The sequence below is a fragment of the Saccostrea cucullata genome, unplaced genomic scaffold, assembly GCF_032062105.1.
Source record: "Saccostrea cucullata isolate Sc308-1 unplaced genomic scaffold, CSIRO_AGI_Scuc_v1 ctg1248, whole genome shotgun sequence".
NCBI lineage: Eukaryota > Metazoa > Mollusca > Bivalvia > Ostreida > Ostreidae > Saccostrea > Saccostrea cuccullata.
In genome coordinates, this window is record NW_026941598.1 from 117,446 (window position 1) to 132,778 (window position 15,333).

The window sequence follows — 15,333 nt, forward strand, 5'->3', positions numbered from 1 at the left end:
AATGATATTTATATGTATGAAAATTCTAAATTAAAATACCGGTATATTTCAACAATATTGAACGCATTCCAAAATCAAAACAAAAAAATCTTTTTTCCGTTTTAAGCATTTTGCCTTCAGGTACTGACAAAATCAAACAAAAACAGAACTTTATATTATATCTATTAGAGAGATGGTGAAAATAAGTATGTGTCTAGTATAAAGACGATCTAGCTTCAAAACCAAACTGATTTGAAAACTTTTAGAGGGGAGCTGGACAATACATACATATACATAAACCGATAGCAAGACATTAATGTAACGGGGAAAATATTTCCTCAAAAACAATAACTGATGCAGCATTTATGACTTGGATCACCTTAAAGACACATGTAGCAAAAAATCTACAGGGTAAATTTCCTTTCAAAAGAGTCATTGATAATGTTTATACACAGTAAATTAAAGCTGAAGGAACAACATTGGTGATAGTGGGATTTTACGAGGTAAATTTTCCCACCCAAATTTTTTTTAAACAATACTTATAATTTGCAACATCATTAAAACCTAGAGCCGAGAATAAATTGCCTCTCAAAAATGACATTTATTTGATACAGTTCATATACAGTAATTCAAAACTTAAGAAAAATCTTGATGATAGCAGGATTTTACGGGCGCAGTACAGGTAAGGTGCGCAATGGAAATATCGACTAAATTTTGTATTTAAAAATGTATTCGTAATCGGGATAGCGATTATTTTTAGTACATTATTTATATCGGATAATTAGGGTCTTCCGGGCTTCCTTCGGAAGACCCTACTGTTATTCTACTGTTTCTTATTATTATTTGCTTTTTTTTCCCGCCGGATTTTTGACAGGCGATTTCTCAAACACCTTTGGACTGATTTTTATGAAACTTTCAGGTTAGATACCTTGTATTTACACCTATTTACATCTGCTTTCAATTTTTTGATACATGCCTTACTTTGTGAGTTATTGCCCTTTAATTGATAATTTTGATGTCTCGTGTCCACTAATAAACTCAAGAACCACTTATGATAATTACATGAAAGTTGGAGAACTTATAGCCAATACATTGTAGATGTGCATAACGATAAAATTATAAGCTGATTTCCTAAAGATCGGAAGCTATGTGACGGCAAATTTAAGTATTTTTTTCCATGAAATTTTGCTTCTTTTTGTATAATACCTTTTGAACCGAGAATAATTTGGTAAGAAATATATTACAAAAGTTGTGCATAATTACAAGAGCTTTCATATAAGATCAAGGAAAAGGGGCTGGCCCCTATAATTAGGGGTTAATAACTCATACACGTTTTTTTTCTGTTAGCTAAAAATATTGGTTTATTATGAAAAAGTTTGACTGAAATAATTTCGAAGTGATTAAATCTTGTCGTTTGATATAAAGAGAAATAAACTTCAAGCTATATTTAATACTTTTTTATAAAACAAATATGTGAGAAACCTTACAGGAACAAGTTGTCTTTTATAGCCAAGCCTTTACTGGGCCTCTTGCATAGTTTCAGTTGATCGATGCATCTGAACGATATTATTTTGATTCGGTGTTTCTCTGTTTTCTTTTTATTTAAATAATAAATATAATGTGATGTTGTATACAACAATAGGTAAAATAATCAAAATATTTCTGCATTAGTTAAGAGGAAGTCTTTTCGGGGCCTCTTGTTTGTAAATAACGCGCGGCATTGTGGGAAATGGGAAGGTACTAAAGACCTGATTTACTAAAAACCTTATTTGACCTGATTCAAAATCGTCAGTAAATATTCCAAACAAACGAATTTTTGTATATCATTTTGCATCATAGTCATAAAGTATTTAAATAAGTCATTTGAAGTACTCAATATTGTCATTTAATCTAAAATAAAAACATCAGGTAAATATCAGGTCTCTCGTATATCCGGTTATTAGTGTGTCCCAAAAGTCGGACACATGTTTACAAACTGAAAGTTGGAAATCATGTGAAGTTGAGCATTTCTTACCACACAAGCCACAGGCCGTATGTAGACATGCACGCACATTTATTCTGCAGCTACGAAGTACTTTATCAATCCTCTGGAGCATTATTTTCAACAGAATTATCCGATTTAATAAATTTTTGTGTGAATTTTTACGAGGAAATTCCGACTGTTAAATTAACAAGCTGAGCACTCTTGACTCTGGTTCGTGGTTCCCAGTGATAAATGTATCGAGTGATGAAAGAGTCGACGGTGACATTTTAAAGTTTGATTGGCATGGACTATCGGAATGAAGGTTAGAAATTTATTTTACCTAAAATTTAAATTACTTTGGCAGCTTAGACAGCTGTTAGAGCATTGATATTTTTAAAAATACACAGACACACCGATACATTATCTGTTTAAAGGCTCAGACGCTTTCTGTTAGCCTTTTAAAATCCCAACAGCTTTTTATTTTTTATTTAAATATATGTGAGCATTTAATTTCAACAAGACTCACTTTCAAAACAAAAAATTCAACACTCCACTATCCATCATAGTGATACTCTTATAGACCGTTTCACGGTAACTGCGGTACTGCTCTTTTGCAGGGCAAAATAATATAGTTTGGTGAAATATGACATATAAGTAATTGTTAAATATATGTCATTTAATTATCTCTCAACAAAAACTTTGCCAAACGCTATTATTTTGCCCTGCAAAAGAGCAATACCGCAGTAACCATGGAGGGGTAATTTACACTACACTTAATAGAGAGGTTGAGATCTTAAACTTGTACGCATACGTGTACTTGTATATATTTTGAAGTACACGTATGCGTTTTTTTTTAATTTGTCTGTTGAGATTTTTATGACGTGTAACATGTACGTGTACACCGCGATCGGTGTCTCTGTTTCAACTATTTAGAAGGTTTTTTGTCGTCAGTTAGTAAACAAAACTTGATGAAAATAAGTGCTCGCGAAAGTAAACATTCTATTTAATGTGTATCAATCACATTTTCACACTTAAATTGGCTAATTTTTATCATTAAAACTACATGTTTTCACTTACGTGTAGATTCCATTCTACAAGTTTTAAGAACTTATTGCAATCTTGACGTCACTAAAATTGATGACGTAATGCACACAGAATTTAGGTTATTACCCTACTAGACGTACCCATACACGTACACGTACACGTTTGAAATCTCAACCTCTCTATTATTTGTTGAATATACACCGTAACAATATGATGACGGTGTGACTGTTAGGGTGAGGGCAGATACTTATTCAGTTTTAATTTAGATCGGGCTTGTCAAACCGCACTTGATATTTGGTGCATCGATGCTCTGTACACAGGGGGAGTTTAATTCAAATTAGTTTTATTAATTCGAATTAATTTACTGCGAATTAAATTACTTTGCATTAGCTCCATGTGAACACAAAGGGAAGCTTATTCGAATTAAATTTTGAGGCATTTGTAATGGCAAAATTAATTCAAATGCTAGATGTTGGTGGTCAGCTTTAAGTACTTAATTGTGCTATTTTTGAGTGGATAGCCTTACTGACACTTGACTGTAGAAGTAAAATTTTTATTCGCATTTGTTTAATTCGCATTAGGTGTTCATGTTAACACAGTTTGATTCCCATTAGTTTGATTCGCATTAGTTTACTTTGCAATCATTTACTGCGAATTAAACTCTCCATGTGAACAGGGCACTAGACTTTGAAGTCACACGATTTCGTGGTGTAAGTTAGGCCTGACATTACCAGTCTAAATCTTGAATAGTGCTGACTTTAATGAAGAATTTTTTCTCCCACTATTTATCTGCAATTTATCCATTAAATCAAGGTGATTTTATTTTTTGGATACATTTGATCAATTCTTGCAAGAATGTAGCTTAAAGAATCAAAGCACTGTGGGTCCAAATTTACTGCGGAAAAGAAATTGTGTGGATCAATAAGCAAGTGATAATTTTCTCTTCACCAAGGCGTTGTCATGAGAGCTTGCATTATGAGCAGCGCTTCGTGTTGCTGTCTGTAATTGCTATAAATAGCTGCTCAAACAAAGTCTTTAGTATCAAAATTTATTGACAAAAGATTGCACAATTGTTGCTTAGTTAAATCTCAAAAGAAATTTGTAAAAACAATTGTAATAATAGAAAGTTTGCTTATTTTTAGATGACTGCAGGAATGGTTTGTTTGATTATTGGCCTATCAAACATTTTCCAGTCATTTGATGATGCCACCACTTGGGATAGTAAGCTGCAAATATAGACTTGTACTCAGCACTTAATTATTGCCTTTGAGAAGTAAGGGATCCTTTTGACACTGAATCTCGGTGTATGCGGTCTCATTGGAGTAACCCGTCTGAAGCATTTAGCAATGGGATTGGAACCTGTGATGTATGAATCAGCTTCTTATTGGTACTTTGATTGGTAATGTTATTTGAGAATTTTCACTCCTTCATTCATTTAGAGGTGTTAATATATACCGGTAAATATACTCACGGTCAATGGAAACGCAACATCCTAATTTTAGGATGAAAATTATATACAGGTTATAACTATGTATCAAAAAAGTTACATCTTTTACTTTGCCAAATCAGTTATTTAATGGTTGAATGAATTTCTTTCCATTACCGGAAGTTGCTTTTTAGCCCTCTTAACAAAATTCTAAATTTTCCATTTTTAATAAAATTTTAACAATATTTTCGGTTTCCAAAGTTTTGAAACTGTTAATCATAAGTATTGTACTAAAAGGCCGGGAAAAAATCCTTCTTTCTTCACCGGATGTGCTGCCTATATTTCCTCAAAATGACTGATAGCAAGAAGGGGGGATGTTTTATGAGTAATGTGTTACCTTCAAAAGTTAAATGATAACATCAAAAATGAATATTTTTTGGTAAAAAGTAAATTTACAAAAAAATAATACTCCATTTAAACAAAAAAATGTTATTTTTAGACCTTAGAAAGAAACAAATACCCGTTAGATCTTACAACATCCCCCCTTCCGACCATTTAATGAAAACGTACTAGTCCGCCATATACAGTAAATGCAGCCCTATTTCTACAATGCATTAAGTTTATTAATGTCTTAATCTAAGCTAAAATAATATTCTTGGGCATTTTTAAAAACAGGTTTTTCAGATATTGCGGTCGAATTTTCTCTAACCAGGCGTAGTGTAGCAACTTTTTGACTTCCGGTCAAGAAACTGCCATTTATGCTATTGAAACACATGAACCTGATGGATCGTTATATAGTGTATATTTGTATCTGCAGCTCTTTTCTTCTTTATTTTGAGGATTTCTAGCATTAGCAATGAAAATCAGTCATTTTGAGGAAATAGAGGCATCACATCTGGTAAAGAAAGAAGGATTTTTTCCCGGCCTTTTAGAACAATACTTATGATTAACAGTTTCAAAACCTTGAAAACCCAAAATATTGTTAAAAATTTTATTAAAATGGAAAATTTTGAATTTTGTGAAGAGGGCTTAAAAGCAACTTCCGGTGATGGAAAGAAATTCATTCAACCGTTAAATAACTGATTTGGCAAAGTAAAAGATGTCCTAATTTTTTTGGTACATGGTTATAACCTGTATATAATTTTCATCCTAAAATTAGGGTGTTGCGTTTCCATTGACGGTGAGTATAGTTTTTATTTAGACCTTTATTTGGAACTCAGTGACATTGTCCTAACATGCACTATGAGGTTTTTAAGGTCTCATTCACTTCAAATGCTGGGTGCATGGTTAAGTAACATTACTGCATCATGTTTTTGTCTTAGGTTTGATGCAGTGAATAATCAAAGTACTCAGAAGTACTGAAAGCTGGGCTCATTTACAGGGTAATGAACAAAGACCGTGATGAGAGTTTAAAAACAAATTCAGACATTGAGAGGATATGTTATCCACAAAAATATCTCTATGGCATATATATAGTATTAAAAAGTTTTAAAATTAAATAAAATTATTATAGAATTTAACAGCATAAAATATTCATCACATGTATCGTTTGAGGCGGTTTCAGGGATTTAAATACCAACAGAAGTAAATAAACACTAATGCAGCAAGATTATTTAAGGTCAAACAATTATGCACTGATGTGTCCTCAGCTGAGAGTTTGCATCAAAGCGTACATCAAGTAATTAATGATGTTTACCGCATTTGTGTTAGACTGACAATACAACCTTTATTTATAGAATATGGCGCACACATCCATAGTGATGAAAACCTTTTGCATATTTCAAACAAATAATTAATCGAAGAAGACTGTAGAAAGTACATTATTATAATTATTTTTTGACAATTTCTGATAACTTTGAAAATTTAATTCTGTAATCAGTGTTTGTATTGCCTCAAATTTGATTGCGCAAATGTACTATATTTTAATGTGTAAATTTGATTAAGCAACAGTGATGAAGCAGCATTTCCTGTTGAACTCCGTAGCAATGAGTCCGGCTAGAAATCAAGCTAAACTTCAGGATTATATAAAGGGAATGCCCTACCACTAGGCTACCATTTAGACAAAGATGTACTTTGGTTATATAGGAAAAAATGCTTTGGCAAACACTTATAATGAATAGAAGCTTATAGAAAATATCATTTTATTCCTTGTCTTTTTAGAACATATGGAAATCTAAAAAAAAAATGATTTACATGTACCCTGGTACATGTACTTTTACAAAAAAACATGGCTAGTTGGTTATGAAAATTATGGTGTCCAGATAAGGCTAATTGTAAAAGTGCTTCAGCATGTTTAGGAACAATGTGCTAACACAGGCTAAGGCAACTTAAAATAGCATGCAGTTGTGCTGACACAAAATATGCTGCCATGCCAACACAGCTTTACACAATATATTACATGTAATCTTGACTGTGTGGTGTAAAAGCCTGCTGCAACATTGTTACAATGCACAAGTACATTGTCATTGTGTTGTCATAAACACACTAGACCATCGTCATAAGTGTTGTAGCACATTTTTACTTCATGCTACCTTGTAAGTGTCTTAAACTGGCCAGAATGTTGTCATAAACTTACTACCATGGTGTTATAAATGAGCTAGAGCCACATTGTTACTTTGCGCTAGCTCTTTGTTCTTTATGCAATAGCATTTTGTCACTTCATTAGCGCATTGTTCTTCATTGCTGTAACACCTTTACGAATGGTCTTATCCTGACACTTAAAAAAATCATAACTGGATACCATCTTTTTGGCTAATTTGTCAGTTAACAACTGTTAACCATTACCATTCCTGATAAATTTTGATATGAACAAGTAATGTACATTTTCTTTATTTGAAATCATGAAAAACTAATATGTTATTTTATAACATCCTCAAATGACTCTCTGTAAACCTATATTTTTAAATAATTATAGACTACCGGAAAATGTGACAGTATCTTTGAACTCAGTTTGATGGTTTATCTTATCTTATAACTGTGTATAAGTTGCACTTTTTAAGAAAAAAATTCAATAAAAAATTTCAATTTCTTTTTGATAGGTGTGACTGTCATCAGAGTACTGAAATTTGATTCCAAGCACAATCATGATTTGCCAGAAGAGCATCTGTTGGGGGATGACAAGGAATAAACAGCATAATGAAACTGAAACATTCATGTGAAACAGTCTTAGTTTATGATATTGACTTTAAATATTCATATTTAAATTTTGATTTGAGAAACAGACATAAATCCACAAATATGAACAAATCAATTGCTTTCAGTTTTTCAAGAGAAATAGATTTTGTTACAGAGTCTATTTTTAGTTTGGAATAGATATTCTTTTTAAGTATGTGTCAGATCTTGCATGTTAACATCTGTATTGAGGTCTTCCGTTTCCAAGAGAAGACATACCAGTTCTAATAGTTAAGGTTATAAATGTGTGTAAATATCTGTATTTTTACAGTATAATTGATTGATTGATTGTTTACTGTTTAACGTCCCTCTCCAGAATATTTCACTTATATGGAGACGTCACCATTGGCCGGTGAAGGGCTGCAAATTTAGGCCTATATGCTTGGCACTTATGACCTTTGAGCAGGGAGGGATCTTTATTGTGCAACACCTGCTGTGACACGGGGCCTCAGTTAATACGGTCTCATTCGAAGAACCGCCCCATTTAGTCACCTTTTACAACAACCATGGGGGTACTGAGGACCTATTCTAACCCGGAAAGGTTTTTGCTATTTGAGTCAAAGAAATAAAGAATGGTAGCAAAGTTGACAATTGAAACATTTCACTTTCTGCTTATCGCTAAGAAGGAAGACCCACTCGCCCACTCGTTGCTTTGCAACGAGCTTTGCTCTAGTTGTAATTATGATTAATAACTACATATCGAAGACGGTTATATTTTATATTTAGACTAGTCACGTGATGCGGCAGTCATGCAAATGTAAATTTATTATTTGCAATGCTTTTAATCGGCTTTTCTGAAATAAAAGTCAAAGTTGGGAAAGGTAACCTTTACATTAACTGCACTTAAATATGATGTTATGTCCCACTCTTTCTTTTATTTACAAAAAAGAGAGAAAAACTAATATTTACCAACATTAAACACTGAATTTAGGATGTATTAAATCTGACTATTAAAGATCTTAAATTCAATTGAATACCATCTTTAATAACCACAAAAGTTTATAATTTCCATTCTAGTGAAGGAAGCCTTATGCAATCTATAAATAAGATTTTTCTTCCAAATCGATAAGTTGCAGAAGTACAAACATCATAATTAATATACAAAGTAGCAAAAAGTTGACTTTAACTTTGTATATTATAATACAAAACAATTTTTTTTACAAACATAAGATCAAAAACAACAAGATTGTTGACAGCACATGTTGCCTACATTCTATCCTGCAAATCACCCACACATCATAGACATCTCAAGATATTGTTTTGCGCACGTGACATGTTTCATAATAAAACCAAATGGACATTTTTGAATTTAGAAAGAAAAAAATAGAAAAGAAAAAAATGTAAATTATTTATTCAATAAGATGAGTGGACTTCTTGTTATTGACATTATATGAAGAAACAATAGGTTCGGTCATGTATCCCTTATCACAAAAAGCCTTAAGCCCAAAATTACAATTTGAGAAGTATGTGTTTTTAACGGTAATAAACAAAAAGAAAGAATAAATCCCTAAAATTTAGAGAAATCATAGGTTTTCCTGACTACCCAGTAGTCAGTTTACAAAAAGAGCAATACAGTTGTACATATTTAGCTTAGCTGTACATGCATACAGAATGATACTCATGTTATGGTTTAGGAGATATGTGCCTTTTCCCCCAATAATATTTTTCTGCTCATGAACTGTTTCCTAAAACGGAACGGTTAAAAGACTTTAGGTGAGAGTCCCTCAAATTGAAGATGAAAATCATGCTTAAATAGAATTCATACCGTTATAACATTTTATACTGGACAAATATAGTCAATATTTTTATAAAAATTATGTGTTTGAAGCACATGGTCACCAAAGAATGAATTGATTTTGAAAATTAATACGAAATGCTATCACAAATAATAGTTATCAATTGCCAAACATCCTTATGTAATTCTTATATTTTTATCAAGAATACTTTAAAATTAGATCTTAACAATACTTGCCATCTATAAAATGAAACTTGAGAACCCGCCTCTTCTTCATGACAGATCTTTTAATTTTGTCATGGTGGGCTGGGTAGCTTGAGCTTATACAAAGGATATTGAACATTTTTATAAACACATGACGATACTGACTCCCGACAAAGTCAAGCACTAAATAATGTAAAAGTTTGTTCAAGTAACATTTCATGATACTTATTATTTGATTTTTTAAAGATGTGCTTGTACCAAAGACCATTGGGATCCTCAATCTAAGTAATCTTTTTTTGTCGTCTTCCTCGCCCCGTCCTGATGTTTTCCCTTCAACAATCTGCAAACTGATTTCACTATACCTGTATTTTAACAAAATGGACTCTGTTAAAAATACAAAATGATAGTAATAATAATTCACGAATCAGCTTTTTGGAAAAGTTCACGGAGATCCTCTTACATCAAAACTACTTTTCAAACGTCTATTCTTATAACATATTTAATATCAATCATGTTGATGTTTTTAACAAAAAAAAATGCACGAAAAGATACGAAGAAGCAAGATTTGTGAGAGACTATTTTTTGTTGTTGAAGGATATTCAGCAAATCTGCACATTTATTAAATAAAATTTCTTGGACTTTTAGCCTCACGTTGTTTTTAGCGTTTTACTCAAAGAATATTTTACATTATGATATCACTGGGAATATTTTATATAGGTCTTAATTTATATTTTCACCCAGCTTCAACAAACTTTGTCAAAGAATGAAGATATGTCAAATAAGCCAATGTAAAACTAACACCATTTTTTGCCTGACAATCACATATGTTGACCAATATTCTAAAATTAACATAGATGACCCCAACTTTTTCTTTCATTATTTTAAAGTACTCCATAATTGTGACTGATCAACACTTAAGTTGAAAAAAAACTTGATTTAATAAAATGTTTTATTGTATATTTAGTTTTTTAATACCCCATATATTATTATTATACGAGGGTTGTCCCGTAAAATCGTGGACAAGTTGTCTAGTTTGAAAAATAATCATCACTGCGTTCTGAAATTTTCACCACTTTTTAGTAGATAAATTATGCATATACATAGCAAATTTCAAATAGATCTATGTATAGGTAAACAAATTGTGATATTTTATGCTATGTACTGTATCGCCCTACGGCGCACGGATGATAACGTCAAAGTGTCTAAAACAGCGTCACGTTTCATCTTTGCTAAAGTTATAGTTGGATAAGCCCCACTAAAATTTAGAAATTTTATTGATTTACACATATGAGTATCTATAACCAGTTAATAAACCAATGTGGCACACTCATGCGATCTGATGAATATTTATTAGCAAGTTACAGACAGTATTCTCACCATCATTCAACTAAAAGTGAATCTCACATCGACGGTCGACAGTGACAGCTTCCTTTGCTATTACAAATGGCAGTCTGTCCATATGTTTGTACTATCTTGGGACTCGACCACGAAAACTTCACTAAGAAAACTTTCATTTCATTTATATACTAAAGATCTGGTTATATTTTTCATATTTTCTTTCTTCTGTATTCATTTAAAGTCTCTTAAGGCGTCATTACAACATCCTAATCTTTCTGAACTGCTCTCCGGTGCGCCGTAACGTCATAAAAAGTCGCCATTTTTCGTGTATTGTGTTTATTACTTTCCCATTTCAAATGCTCGGGAAACTGCCAAAAATTTACCAAATGCCTTGAATTTTTTTAAAAGACGACAGAATTGATTAATGAATGGAATTAGGGTAATTTGCATCCTAATCTTATGTATTGAAAACTTTTATGATGAATAAATTCTTATGTCTTCTCTAATATAATCTTCCTTTTTTAACCATGCGCAGTAGGACAGTACCATGTACACCTTCAAGCATAATAAAATCTGTATTTTTGTATATATATATTATCAAAAACATTATGATACACTTAAATATGATGAATAAACATTTACTGAAAATTTCAGCTTAGTGAGCCCATTAATTTCCAAAAAAAACGCTTTGTCCACGATTTTACGGGACAACCCTCGTATATATACATTAAGCAAGACTGTGGATGTCCTTGAATCATCAATGTCAGTTTAAAAAATTGCCTCGTATCAAATCTTTTACACGTTGAGCACACTTTTGTGCAACAAATCTACATGTACCTGGGGACATCAACGTTTTTGTACGTAGTTGCATTGCACCTAATATCTATTGTTGGAATTACTGGTTCTGGATTTATACAACTTCAGGTGGCCATGAATAATATGCGTTTATGATAATAGTATCAAGCTACTATATAACAATTATGCTTTTTCCTTCATTTCCCACAATTTTCCATATACTACATTCTCAACATGACAAAGTGTCACTCATCGTAATGTAAGATGTTTTGACGTGTATACTTTTTTCTTATAAGTAGTTACGCTGAGGGGAGAAGAGAACTCTTATGATGATAAAGTGTGCTAAAGGGTGCTTGTGATTAGTTATAATTACTCATCTCAATGAGGAAAATTCTCGTGATTGTCATGTTTTCTTAAGATTGTTTCATGTCTTTTATTTATTTCTTGACACATAAAAAAACATTCGTAACTTCATAGTAATATCTCCGCGTTTGATATTCAATTCTTTTGATTCATCTACAAACTAAAAAAAAAATACTAAAATAATATGACATTTTGGTTTTATTGAAAAACAAGGCAAATCAATCATGCAAGATACACTGACAGGAAAAAAAAATGTTTCCTGTGTTATAAAAATAAGAACATGACATTTGTAAATTGGAATTTTTTTAAATAGCAAATTATTTTTGTAACACTTAAGTATCCAATTGTGACACCAAAGTGCGATGGCGTCGCCAAAACCCAATGATTTCAAAGAAATATGATTAAAGAAATGTTCTTATAAATTTAATTTAATATCATTGGTCGAGTGAAATGATTCTTGCAAATTTCAAACTAGATTTAAGGAATGTTCATGTACTATATTAATCAAGAAAGAAAAAAATCTGCATTTTTGCTATGATAAAATTAACATTTATCCTAGGAAGTTGTGTAGTAATATTCTTAAAAATGACATATCAGAAAAAAATGAATTCATCCAGTTTTCAAAGGATAAAAACTGGTACACTTAATAAAAGAAAAGAGAGTGAAGCAATGAAGCAATATATCTTTCTCGGAGCACTTGTATATAGGAGGTTCAATAAGAGACAGAAAGACTGTCTTACTTCCAAAAGGAGAGAGGGATAGAGAAATTGGCAGGTTTTGAACATGTATGTCATCAGCTTTTGAAATTTTATTTTAATGTAGTGTCTTTGAGGTGTGACGTGGTGGAAAACCTTTGTCTTTTTTACCTATCAATAAGATATTTCTTTGCTTTCAGAGTACTGAATTAGTGCGTATGGTTATGCAACTGCTTCTGAAATTTATGTTTTGGGGTTTAAGACTTTGATTAAACCTTATTGTATGTCGTAGATTCTATTTGTGACATTTTTCATATCCTGCTCGCATAGGGAAAAGATGTGATAGAGTCTGAGTGCTTTTTTAAATTTGTTTGTTACGTGTGTTTGTCAAGCAAGAATTTGAAATTTTCCGTAAATTTCTTTGTAGGCATTTGGCTCAATTTATAACACATGGAAGTAGTGGATTACCAGTTAGTTGTCGTTTTCTCATCAGTTTTATAGTTTTCTTATTTGTCACATCTACATGTACATGTTAAGCGTTCCGTCAAACTTGATGATTATACGCTGTGGCTGCAGGAAGGAACCGGGTATTTTTAAATAACAGGATACAAAGGGTGATCAAAAAATTTGCAAATTAATTGAGTAATTTAGAATTAGATAATCATATTGTGTTTTGTATGAACTTTTTCTCAAGCACCCTCCGGTTACATATTTTACTGTTCTGTCCATGAACGGAACATACTCTAGTCAGTCTTCCTATATAGCGTTCTGGTCACTGCAGCTTAAGTCTCACTAATGGTAATCTAACAGCCAAGCTATATGATAAACGTGATGACTTTAACTTTTCTATAGTCAACTTCCCTTACTTATGCAGCAATATACCTTCATCACCTGCATACGGAGTATTTATATCTCAGTTGATTCGATACGCAAGAGCATGCTCTACGTATGAACAATTTCTTAAATGAGGTAAATTATTGACAAGCAAGTTGATGAAACAAGAATATCAACAGTCTCGTTTAAAGTCATCATTTCGTAAATTCTATGGTCGATACAATGACCTTGTCAGCAAATACAATTTATCATTGAATGAAATGCTGACTGACGTTTTTCATACCAATTGTTAGTCCATTATTTATACACTGAATTGACCACGGATTTTTTCCGTTATTTCCTGATTATGACAACGAGCACACGGCGGGTGTGACCTGTCGGCAGGGGATGCTCACTCCTCCATGGCACTTGATCCCACCTCTGATGTTTCGGAGGTCCGTGTTTGCTCTGCTCTTATTTTGTATATTTGTTTAATGGACATTGAGATTGAATACTGTTCGTTATTTCCATATCCTTCTCACCATTCAGTTTTTCTTTAATTTAGAACAAGGATATTCCTTTTGTCTTAAAACGCTAATTTTCAGCAATTGGGGGGTTGGGGTAAAATCTTTTATCTCAGTGTGAGTATTTGTCCATCACAAACCGATCAATTCATCTTTTACTTCGTATATCCAATATGAATCAAGTAAAGGAACTTTCATTTTACTGTTTCTGAGCTGTTAACAGTCTAAAAAAGCTATTTTTTAAACATTGGTTTATGTTTATATGATTTATATACTTCACATAAAAAGTGCGTATCAACATGGTACTCAGGAACGTTAAAGCTAATGAATGCATCTTTGGGCCAGAGTTCTCAACTATCGCAAAAATTGCTGAACTGTGCAATTTTTTTCCATATTTGAAAATTTATGGAATGCCTAGATAATTAAATAGCACGAAAAAAAGAAAAAAATATTAACTTAAAAATATTTCATCAAATATGTTGGTTACATGCAGTAAATAATCCATATTTGATTCCCAATATAAAAATTGCGACCAATGTTTGCAAAGCAAAGGAACTGACCTTTATTTTTTTATACCCCTGCATGAAAAGCGGGAGGGTAAATAGTATTCGAGATGTAGGTCCCTCCATCTGTTCGTCTGTTCGTCTGTCTGCTATGCTTTTGGGTACCCAACCTCTCATAACACAGAATGAAATTTGATGATTCTTTTTTTTTAATTTTAGAATTAATTCCCTTTACATTCCGAGTTGTTTACATGTATGGGCAAAGTATGCATTTTGCCATTAAAGTCATATGGAATACAGGGTAACAATAAGTGAGCTCAATAATAGTGACCTCAAAACATTTTTTTTATTAAATCGTATGTGAATCTGTGTGTAAGTTTTTTTTGTATAACCCAAATTTAATTAATACTTCCATATATTTTAGTACTAATGCTTTCTTTAGTGCGTTTTGAATTTTTATGAAAAAAAAGTGGTTGAGTATATACAATATCCCGTTTTCTGTTATTGTTTTAAGAATACATGAATTCCATGAAGTTCTTTAATAAAGTATAGGTATGGATATTCGAAACCTTCAGAAGTAAAAGTTAAAGTATATTTAAAAGAATAAAATTGAAGTAATTTGAATAATTTTGCCTTATTTAGAAAGTAAAAGTTGGATGACCATTTATAGTATTGCATCCACGTTTCTCTAAAATGTAATCGAAGACTTTTTTTTCAATTGTCAGGTTGGGGGGAAACGTAAATTCCGCTATAATAGTGATATCTTACTATTATAGTGAA

General features: G+C 32.0%; 1 long non-coding RNA gene across 1 annotated transcript; it reads left to right on the forward strand.

The window, feature by feature from the left end:
• The first annotated feature begins 2,126 nt into the window (after window positions 1-2,126).
• LOC134258136 (uncharacterized) lies at window positions 2,127-8,212 on the forward strand. The gene is made up of 3 exons (XR_009990094.1): window positions 2,127-2,264; window positions 4,129-4,352; window positions 7,451-8,212. It is a non-coding gene; the product is annotated as an uncharacterized LOC134258136 (long non-coding RNA).
• Window positions 8,213-15,333: the final 7,121 nt, after the last annotated feature.